General features: G+C 42.9%; 1 pseudogene across 1 annotated transcript; it reads right to left on the bottom strand.

Moving 5' to 3' along the window:
- Nucleotides 1–6,711: 6,711 nt before the first annotated feature.
- On the bottom strand, nt 6,712–7,734 carry LOC308256581 (phosphorylated adapter RNA export protein-like; annotated as a pseudogene). Its single transcript has 2 exons — nt 7,205–7,734; nt 6,712–7,089 (listed from the first exon to the last, which is right to left on the bottom strand). The product of its transcript is annotated as a phosphorylated adapter RNA export protein-like (transcript).
- Between the last annotated feature and the right edge of the window lie 3,961 nt (nt 7,735–11,695).

Here is an 11,695-nt window from a genome sequence, read left to right as displayed (position 1 = left end):
GCCCATCCATTCTATTCTCTCTTTTTTAAAAACTGAGGAAAGGAAGAAAAAGAAAAACAAGTAGAGTACTGACATCAGCAGCCGACTATTTTTAAAGATAAAAACCACTATTTGGGCACTGTTGAGATGCAAATATTAAACCTCTTAAAACAAGCCACTTAGAATGACTATGTGGGAAGTCAAAAAACCTTTTAAATTGGATTTCAAATAGAGTGTTTTTCTTCATCCTTATATAACTGCAAAAATGACTGGACATTTTGGACATTTTTTCAATCTTTCCCAAATGAAATCACCTTTGGTAGAGAACCAAGCATGGAAATTTTCAGTTCGAAAGAATGACTCTGTAAAATCATGGAGCAATTTAGAAAAAGTGGTGGGAAGAAAATATGCATGTAGCCAGAGGTAGCGGCACTGGTTGGTCTGATGTGGTTGGGGAATGGGCTGTTTTAAACAAATACACTTCTATATTATGAAGCATAGTGTATTATTGTTTTGCCTGGAAATTCATCAGTTTTTATTGTTAACTTTAAAATAATGCAGTGCAAGTATTTTTAGGAGAATAGTTCAATTAATTTGAGAACCATAATTTCATGTTTAATATTTTTGTCATACATTGGAAAAGAAATATGGGTGGTAGAATTCCAAAGATCTGGCATTGTTTAAGAAATATTTTTAATATATGTGATAGAAATGTTTAGGTCTACTTTATACTTCCTAAAATAATTAGCCGAGTTTTAAACATTGAGTTTCTTCTAAAAAATTAGAAAATAGTGATAAAAGTAGAAAATAAAAACTGCATATGGCCAACCACCAGAAATAACCAGTGTTACTATTTGCTTTTATCCTTAGTATCTGTGTGTTTGTGTGTTCAAATGTAAGTTTATTCTTACAAAAATGGAATTTACTTCACAAATTGTTTTATAACTTTCTTTTCACTTAATATTATGTTGCCTGTTTTAAGACTTTAACATTAGTTCCAAATAAACCCAGGTCCCAAAACTATGTACTTTTCCCCACAACTATGGATGTCACCTTTTATATTCTTTGATGAACTCAATTGATCACGTTATTTTGCTACATTGATCTCTCTGTCTATCATTCCATCAGGAGCAAAGTACTTAAATTACTGAATTTTTAGGTTATCTTAATTTTTAGGAAAAATAAAATCTTCATAACTCTTACATTTCTTGGCTATTCTTTTCTGATATTTTTCTAACAGACTTTTAGATCATTTTATTGAGGTCAAAAGAAAATTTTTTTGATTGGAGAGATGTTAAATACATAGGTTATTTGGGGGAGAACTGGCATCCTTACAACATTATCCTCTCAGTCCCACATTACATAGCCCTTCATTTATTAAATGCTTCTTTTATATCCCTTGGTAGTTTTCTAAACGTATTTATATGTAGATGCTGCCTATTTGGACATATTTACTCTGGATTACTTAGCATTCTGCTTCTTGTTAAAATGAAATATATTTATTATATTTTCTTAGATTTTTAAGTAACATATGTGTGTACTTTTAGAAGAATATAAGAAAACTTGGTTCCTCCCCTGACACTCAGTTTTACACTCCCAAGAGCAAAAACTTTAAGTTTACTTGAAGTTTTTGTGGTGCAAAATTCTATAAATCAATATAATATACTTTTAAATTCTCTATATATTAACTTTGAACTATGTTTATTAATCAAAACTTCCATCTTTATATTCTTACCTCTTTTATGAACTCAATATTTGATAAATATATTACTTAGAGTTTATGAATCATTTAAGTTTCCTCTTCTGTGAAATGCCTGTTATTCTTTCTTCCCCCCACCCCACCCACCTTTTTTTTTTTTTGATTGTAGAAATGCTTTGTACATTCTAGATACTAATCTTTTGCAGCTTATACTAGTACTAGAGGCCCGGTGCACAAAATTCATTCCCGGGGGGGGGGGAGGGGTCTTTCAGCCCAGCCTACATCCTCTCCAATCCAGGACCCCTCGAGGGATGTCCGACTGCCTCTCACAATCTAAGACTGCTGACTCCTAACCGCTCATCTGTCTGCCTGCCCAATCACCCCTAACCACCTCTGCCTGTCTGCCTGATTGCCCCTAACTGCTCCCCTGCTGGCCTGAATGCCCCTAACTACCTCTGCCTTGCCCCACACCCGGGACCCGGGCTTCCCTCCCTCTGGCCGGCCGCAGGCACCCAGGACCCAGGCCAGCTTCGCCTGGGCCAGCCGCAGGTGCCCAGGAGGGTGGGGCGGATGACTTGTCCCTCTCCCAGGCCACAGGCCCAGGTGCTGGTGCCTGGGACCACGGGGCAGGTGGCTTGTCCCTCTCCTGGGCCGCAGCCTGGCTGGTCCCCGTTCCTCACTCACAAGCTCATTTGTGCCTGGCTGGTCCCCATTCCTCTCTTGCGAGCTCATTTGTGCCTGCTGGTCCCCAATCCTCTCTCCCCAGTGTTGAGTGTCTGAGCAGTTCCGGAGCGAGGGCACGAGGGTGTGAAGGCATGATGACCATTTGCATATTAGCTCTTTATTATATAAGATGAGTTACAAATATCTTATCCTAGCTTTTGGGTTTTTTTTTTTTTCATTCTATAGTGTTTTTTAATGGAAAGAAGCTTTTGGTTTTAATATAGATGAATTCATCTATCATTTCAATTAGTGTTTGTGTTTCTGTGATATTTTTTAATTTAAAAAATTCTTATTTACTCCCAGATCATAAAATTTTTTTCCTATCCTATATAATAAAGAGGTAATATGCAAATTGACCATCACTCCAACACACAAGATGGCCGCACCATGTGGTCAAAGATGGCCGCCCCCATGTGGACACAAGATGGCCACCACAGATGGCCAGCAGGGGAGGGCAATTGGGAGGGACTAGGCCTGCAAGGAACAGCAGTTGGGGGCAATCAGGCCTGCAGGGGAGGGCAGTTAGGGTCGACCAGGCTGGCAAGGAGGAAGTTAAAGATGACCAGGCCTGCAGTGGAGGACAGTTAGGGGTGACCAGGCCGGCAGGGGAGCAGTTAGGTGTCAATCACGCTGGCAGGGGAGTGGTTAGGGGGTGATCAGGCTGGCAGGCAGAAGCAGTTAAGGGCAATCAGGAAGGCAGGCAGGCGAGCGGTTGGGAGCCAGCAGTCCTGGATTGTGAGAGGGATGTCCGACTGCCCATCGGGATCGGGCCTAAACGGGCAGTCGGACATCCCTCAAGGGTTCCCAGATTGGAGAGGGTGCAGGCTGGGCTGAGGGACACTCCCCCCCCTGTGCACAAATTTCATGCACCGGGCCTCTAGTATTGTTTATAAAAGCTGTATAGTTACTTTTCACAACTATGGTTTTATTCTACTTGGAACTGATTTTTGTGTATGGTATGGGGGTAGAAATCCAATTTTATATTTTCCACATGGAAAAACTTTTCCATATTTAGGAATTCAAACTTTCCCCACTGGTCTCCAGTGGGCACTGTGGGCGTGAACGGGATATCATATTACTGTGAGTCTGCTTCTCAGTTCTCCATTTTGAGCTTTTGGTTGACATCACTCTCCCCAAACTAACATCACCCTGCCTTTATTGCTATAGTACTGGAATAAATCTTGATACCTAGTATCACAACTCTCCCTACCTTGTTCTTTGGGAAAATATAGGCTGTATTTTGCCCTTTGTTATTGCATAAAAATTTTAGAATCACCAAATTCTATGAGTTATAATTGCATTGAATTTATAGAATAATTTGTGGAGAATTTTTGTCTTTATGGCATTGTCTTTCTATCCATAAACATGACATGCTGTCCATTTATTTAGGTTAATCTATACTGATAAAGAGCTAATATGCTAATGGTCGGGACGCTGTAACGGGTAACAACCAGACCATTAACATATTAGCTGGGGCATTGCTCCAGAGACAGGGCGGAAGTGGGGAGGTTCCTGGAGAAGGCAGTACCATCTCGTGCCTGGGGGGGCAGGGGTGACAGCCCATAGCGCCCCCCTCACCAGTCCTTCACCACCCACAGCTGGCACTCTGAGTGCCCCATGGCCCACCTGCCAGGGGAAGGAGCACAGCGCAGCAGGCAGGAGGCTTCCATGCTCTACTCTGGCACCATGCAGGGCAGAGCCGCCACGTTGCACTGGAGACAGGGCAGAAGCAGGGAGGCTCCCGGAAAAGGTGGGACCAGCCCAAGGCAATGCGAGGGACTGAGGGTTTGGGGGCTGGGCCAGGTGTGCTGGAGCTCTGTGTGGACAGGTTCAGGTGTCAAGTCAGGGCTGCAGGTGGGTGGGTGGTGCCGCGCAATTTCGCACACTGGGCTCCTAGTATGATAATATCTTTCAATAAAGTTTTATACTTTCTCCATGCTTTTGCACATCATTTGTTAGATCTATTCCTAGATGTTGTTGCTTTCATAATTGGCATCATTAGTATTTTGACTATATATATTCAGAACCTTTCTAAATACTTTTCTTAGCCTATCTAATAAAAGAGTAATATGCAAATTGACTGTCACTCCAACACACAAGATGGCCACCACCATGTGGTCAAAGATGGCTGCCTCCATGTGGACACAAGATGGCCACCACAAGATGGCCGGCAGGGGAGGGCAGTTGTGGGCAATCAGGCCAGTAGGGGAGGGCAGTTGGGAGGGACCAAGCCTGCAGGGGAGGGCAGTTGGGGGGACCAGGCCTGCAGGGGAGGGCAGTTGGGGGGAATCAGGCCTGCAGGGGAGGGCAGTTGGAGGGGATCAGGCCTGCAGGGGAGGGCAGTTGGGGGTGACCAGGTCAGCAGGGGAGGGCAGTTAGGGGTGACCAGGTCTGCAGGAATGGACAGTTAGGGGCAACCAGGCTGGCAGGGGAGGGCAGCTGGGGGGTACCAGGCCTGCAGGGGAGGGAAGTTGGGGGTAACCAGGCCTGCAGGGGAGGGCAGTTGGGGGCGACCAGGTCTGCAGGAATGGACAGTTAGGGGCAACCAGGCTGGTAGGGGAGGGCAGTTGGGGGCTACCAGGCCAGCAGGGGAGGGCAGTTAGGGGCAACCAGGCTGGCAGGGGAGGGCAGTTGGGGGTGACCAGGCCTGCAGGGGAGGGCAGTTAGGGGCAACCAGGCTGGCAGGGGAGGGCAGTTGGGGGTGACCAGGCCTGCAGGGGAGGGCAGTTAGGGGCAACCAGGCTGGCAGGGGAGGGCAGTTGGGGGTGACCAGGCCTGCAGGGGAGGGCAGTTAGGGGCAACCAGGCTGGCAGGGGAGGGCAGTTAGGGGCAACCAGGCTGGCAGGGGAGGGCAGTTGGGGGTGACCAGGCCTGCAGGGGAGGACAGGGGCAATCAGGCCTGCAGGGGAGGGCAGTTGGGGGCAACCAGGTTGGCAGGGGAGGGCAGTTAGGGGTGACCAGGCTGGCAGGGGAGGGCAGTTAGGGGCAATCAGGCCGGCAGGGGAGTAGTTAGGCATCGATCAGGCTGGCAGGGGCATGGTTAGGGCGTGATCAGGCTGGCAGGCAGAAGCAGTTAGGGGCAATCAGGCAGGCAGGCAGGCGAGTGGTTAGGAGCCAGCAGTTCTGGATTGTGAGAGGGATATCCGACTGCCCACCTAAATGGGTCATTGGACATTCTTCGAGGGGTCCCAGATTGGAGAGGGTGCAGGCTGGGCTGAGGGACACACACACACACACCCTGCCCCCCCCCCCCCCCGTGCACGAATTTCGTGCACCCGCCTCTAGTTTCTAATAATCTGTTATCTAAAGATACTTGTACTTTTTTACCAGTATTACATGAAATGTTGAAGGGTATTCTTTAAGAAGAGGAAGAAGAAGGAGAAAAAAAGATTAAAAATATGAACAATAAAATGGCAATAAATACATATCTATCAACAATTGAATCTAAAAATCAAAATAAATGAATAAGAAATGCAATGAGCAAAATTAGCTAGTGAATAAAACAGAACCAGAGGCATGGAAATATGGAACAGATTGATGAATCTCAGAGGAAAGGATGGGGGGAGAGATTAACCCAAGAACTTATATGCAAATAAGGGATGGTGAAGGCATGAGCCAGGTGGGAACTGGGCGGTGGAGGGAAAGGGGAAACAGGAGGATGTCTGTAATACTCCCAATAATAAAGATTTTTAAAAATAAAGATACTTTTACAACATAGGGTATTTTATTTTATTTATTTTTATTTTTTAACGTTATGAATGAATACATCTTGGAAAAACTTCTGCTATTTATTTACTCCTGGACAAACAAATAAGAGCAAAGAGCCATCAATATAAACCTCTTTGAGTTTTAATTACTATCCTTCAAATAGCCTAAGAGTTGTGAGAACACAAACTAAACTTGGATGCATTTGTAAAAAAAATAGTTTAACTACTTATGTGTCTTATTAGGATCTTTTAATGGAATGTTTTGAAACCGGTCATAATTCATTGCAAACATAAATCAGAAAAAGAAAACAAACTTTTGAATAGCATGTTATAATGACCTGGACAAATCTGATTATCAACTAGTTACAATTAGCACGTGCAACAGATTGAGAAATTAAATCCTCTGCTATATACTTTTAAGTGTTTTGTCAGTCTTGAGAAAATTCTAAATGTTTCTATCAATGGCATTAATCTCTCCACATACGTGTTCAATTTTATTTAAAACAAGAAAACAGGTCTTTCCAGATTTTCATGTTTATCAGTGCAAAGTAAAATGAATCAACTCAGTAGAAATGGTTTATTACAATATTATTTTAGAAAGGTTTATTCCTCAAAATGTACTAAAAAAATGTCCAAATCATGAGAATGATCAACCTCAATGGCTTCCTCTCCATCCAGCTTTGTGTCTCCATGTACTTCCTGTGATTCATCAAGAGAGGCCAAGGTGTCATTTTTGTCACTTGCAAAAGTTTCTCAAAATGTATCATCATCTTCTTGAAAATTTAGACTTTTAACAGCTTATTTCAACTTCCCCCCCAACGGCTGTGTTCTCCTCTTCCTAGCAGCTTTTTTCAATTTTCATATTCCTTTCGATTTTCAATGTAGAAAATGTCCTTTCTTAATTTGTTCCTCACTGATACCAGGAGTGCTTTTCAGGAGATTCAGGAGAACTCCAACTGTTGTTCTTCTTCAACTACCATTCTGGAAAGCTGAATGAAATGAGACCTGCAAAACCATTCTATGGGGTAAACTGCACTGCCTGTGATCTGGCCCTGCCAGAGGCGTGCTCTTGCTGCCATTCATTATAAAAAGGCACCATTTGTTCAACTTCAGCAGTTTCCATCAGAAGTTGCCTTTTTGTTCCCAATTATACTCCCTACTCGGGCTATCAGATCTTCCTTTGGTTCCTGCAACCTATCAGATCTCCTGAGAATCCTCCTCTGTGATCTCACAGCAACCTTTATAGTTCTGTCCCCTAGTCTGTCTTTGCCAGGTCCTTTCCATTTGAGATGAACTTGTCCTTTGATCCTGTTTTTATTTTTTTGTTTGTTTGTTTTTTTTGCCACCTCATATATATTCATCTAGCTCTGTCTAATTCTTTTGTATGTTCTTGAGACACCCACTTAAATTTCTGAGCAAATAATTGTAGGTTTCAGATTGTCTGCTTTTGTCAATAGTGCCTTCCATTTCCAGGATACCAAGTTCAGCGGCCACTGCATCTTGACTCTGCTCCTGCAGCACAGCACCCCAGGTGTTGTGACCTTGCCTCCAGTGACAGGTGACAGGTGGTTTCTGGCTGCTCTGGCCAAACTGAAAAGGCTCTGGTTTGGGAAGGAGGTTAGAACATTTTTGTTACCTGCATTTCCAGAGAGTCATCATCATCTTAATTAAAAAAAAAACTCTCTTCACTTGATCCGTACCTTTAACAGGCATATAATGGGATACTGGTGCACAGGCTGCTGCACTGTCCCCACCTAGTGCTTTCGGCACCTGCAGCAGCCTGTGGCTGGGTACGACCATCACTTGGGAATCCAAGTCCGAACGCTGTCCATCTTCCACATCGCCTGCCTCCTGCATCCTGCATCATGTTCATGCAGGCAGCAAGTTGGGCTGGACAATTTTAAATATTTTGAAATATAATGTTTTGTTTCTCCCATTCCAGTTGTTATACTTTTAATTTATGTTTCTTGAGTTAATTCACGGGCTAAGACTTCCAGTACAATATTGAATACCAGGGAAGAGATATGACATTCTTGTTTTGCCATTTTACAGATGCTTTTTTATCAGGTTAGGCAAGTGCCTCGTTTGCTTAGAGCTTTTAATAATGAATAGATTTGTAATTTTATCAAATGCTTTTCTTGCATCTATTGAGATGATCACATGGTGTTTATCCTTTAATTTGTTAAGGGGTTTTCTAATGTTAAATCTTCTTGTATTCTTGGGGTAAAACCAAGTTGGTCATAACATTGCCTTGAATTTGGTTTGACAAGTTTTTGTTTTGGATTTTGCAAATAAGTTCATGGGTAAAATTAGTCGATGATGTTCCTTTTTAACCATCTTTGCCTGGTTTTGGTGTCAAAGTTATACTCACATCATAAAATTAATTTGGAAGTGTTCCCTATTTTTCTATTATCTGAAAGAGTTTGGGAAAAGATTGGAACTATCTATTACTTGAATGCTTACTAAAACTCAACTTTAAAAGCTTCAGAGTCTAGTATATTCTTTTGTTTGTTTGTTTGTTTGTTGTTTTTTTGTTAATCCTCATCTGAGGATATTTTTCCATTATTTATTTTTTTAGAGGGTGGAAGAGAGGGGAAAGAGGGAAACATCAATGTGAGAGAAACACATCAATTGGTTGCCTCCTGCACATGCCCCAACCAGGGATGGAGCCTGCAACCAAGGCACGTGCCCTTGACCAGAATCGAACACAAGACCCTTTGGTCTGCAGGCCAACATTCTACCCACAGAGTACAAACCAGCTAGGGAAGAATCCTATCTAATAAAAGAGTAATATGCAAATTGACCATACCTCAGCTACACCCACCAGCCAATCAGGAGCGAGTATGCAAATTAACCCAACACAGGAGGCTTGGGTTGCCTCTGGCAATGGAGGAAGCCAAGCTTTCTGCCTGCTCTGATAGGCCCAGGCCTCCATTCAGGGCTACAAAGTTTCAATTATAGAAGATAAATAAATCCCAACAAAAATGGCTGTGGCCACAGAGCAAGCAGGAGGCTTGGCTCTGCTCAAGGCTACAAAGTTTCAATTATAGAAGATAAATAAATCCCAGATACCAGGGCCTCTGCTTGGTTCGTCGGGGGGCGTGGCTGGCATGCAAACCACCACAGGCCCCTCGCCTAGGCTGCCCCATGCCCCAAAGGAACCCCCACCCTGATCCGGGACACCCTTGAGGGCAAACCCGCCAGCCCCACCAAGCACCAGGCCTCTATCCTATCTAATAAAAGAATAATATGCAAGTTGACCATCACTCCAACACACAAGATGGCTGCCCCCATGTGGTCAAAGATGACTGCCCCCATGTGGACACAAGATGGCCACCACAAGATGGCCAGCAGGGGAGGGCAGTTGGGAGGGACCAGGTCTGCAAGGGAGGGCAGTTGTGGGTGATCGGGCCAGCAGGGGAGGGCAGTTAGGAGGGACCAGGCCTGCAAGGGAGGCATTTGGGGGCGATCAAGCCTGCAGAGGAGGGTAGTTAGGGGGGACCGGGCCTGCAGGGAAGGGCAGTTGGGGGGGACCCAGGCCTGCAGGGGAGAGCAGCTGGGGGGGGAACAGGTCTGCAGGGGAGGGCAGTTAGGGGCAAACAAGCTGGCAGGGGAGTGGTTAGGGGGTGATCAGGCTGGCAGGCAGAAGTGATTAGGGGCAATCAGGAAGGCAAGCAGGCAAGCAGTTGGGAGCCAGCAGTCCTGGATTGTGAGAGGGATGTCCAACTGCCCGTTTAGGCCCGATTCTACCTGGCCTAAATGGGCAGTCGGACATCCCTCGAGGGATCTCAGATTGGAGAGAATGCAGTCTGGGCTGAGAGACAGCCCCCCACCCCCGCCAGTTGCATGAATTTCATGCACCGGGCCTCTAGTCTAGTATATTCTTGAAGGAAAATTTTAAACTGCTAATTCGGTTTTTTCAAGGCTTAGTTATAGAATACCGATGCTTTCTATTTCTTCTATAGTCCATTTTATTAAGTGGTATTTTTAAAGGAATTTATCTGTTTCATATCTGTTTTTAAATTCATTATTTAAAGAATTACTCCTAATAAACTGTTTCTATGTTTAAAGTTTTTTCTATATCTGTCATTTTCCCTTTTATTTCTATTATTTAATTTTGTTCTTTGCCAGAAGTTTGACTATTAATATTTTCAAAGAACCAACTTTTAGTTTTGTTAATGCTTTCTCTTGTATATTTTCTAGATAATGAATTTCTATTTTTATACCAATTGTTTCCTTCCTTCTGCTTCTTTGGATTTATTTTGCTGTTCTTTGTAATTCTTAAGTTGCATGCTAAGTTAATGAAGTTCTAGCCTTTCTCCTTTTCTAATATAAGCGTTTAAAATATTGACTTTCATTAAGTTATAACTACAAATTTTAATGTGTGATTTTTTTGTTTTAGTTTAATTTTTTAAAAATCTCTTCTAATTGCCGTTATGGTTTCTTCTTTGTTCTATACATTGTTTGCATATTTCACTTAGAGACATTTAAAAGTATGTAAACACCAGAGGATGAAAGAGGAGGCGCATACTGAGTTCCAAACACTGAACCGGATGCTTTGTCAGGACAACAGACCCAGGGCTTGATAGCCAGTGAGTGCCGAGACCAAGGGACATAGTGACACCGAGAGGGAGGAAGGGCAGAAACAGAAAACTGATGTTTAAAGTATGATGGTTAAGTTTTATGCCAATCCTGCCAATGAATAGCTGTACCCTGTCCCCTTACTTATAAAGGAAAATACTAATAACAACAGCCAAGTGTTTTTCATATGTATCCTTTAGCTACTTTATTGTCCCTGAGCAGTGGGAATTCTTATTCTCTTTTTACAGGTGAGGAAAAACCATGCTTTAAAACATCATGCGATTATTATTGTGTAGTAAAAATGTAACACTGCTCAGAGAGATGTTTAGACTTGGCTCTACAGTAGAGCAAAAATAGTTTTTTTCAACAAATGGGAGTAGAACAACTTGGCATCAACATGAAGGAAAAAAATAAATAAATCTAGACACAGACCTTACACCCTTCACAAAATTAACTCAAAATGATCACAGAACTAACTGTAAAATGCAAAATTATAAAATTCCTAGAAAATAACAAAGGATAAAATCTAGATGATTTTGGCAATAATGTTTTAGATACAACACCAAGGCACTATCCATGAAAGAAAGAACTGACAAGCTGGATTTCATTAAAATTAATTTTTTTGTGCTTTGCAAAGCATACTGTCATGAGAATAAGGAGATAAGCCACAGGCTAAGAGGAAATATTTGCAAATGACATATCTGATAAAGTACTGTTACCCAAAATATACAAAGAACTTTTAAAACTCAACAATTTAAAAACAAACAACTCAAAAAAAAAAATGGGCAGACATTAACAGGCATCTCACCAAAGAAGATATACAGATGGCAAATAAGCATATGAAAAGATGCTCCACATTATATGTCATCAGGGAAATGCAAGTAAAAACAACAGTGAGATATCACTGTACACCTATGAGAATGGCCACGTCTACAACACTAGCACCCAGTGCTGGGGAGGCTGTGAAGCAGCAGGAGCTCTCATTCACTCTGGAGGGGAGGCAGAA

This window comes from Plecotus auritus (genome assembly GCF_963455305.1).
Source record: "Plecotus auritus genome assembly, chromosome: 8".
Lineage (NCBI taxonomy): Eukaryota > Metazoa > Chordata > Mammalia > Chiroptera > Vespertilionidae > Plecotus > Plecotus auritus.
Note: the sequence above shows the minus strand (reverse complement) of the source record. Positions and strands in the feature narration are given on the sequence as shown.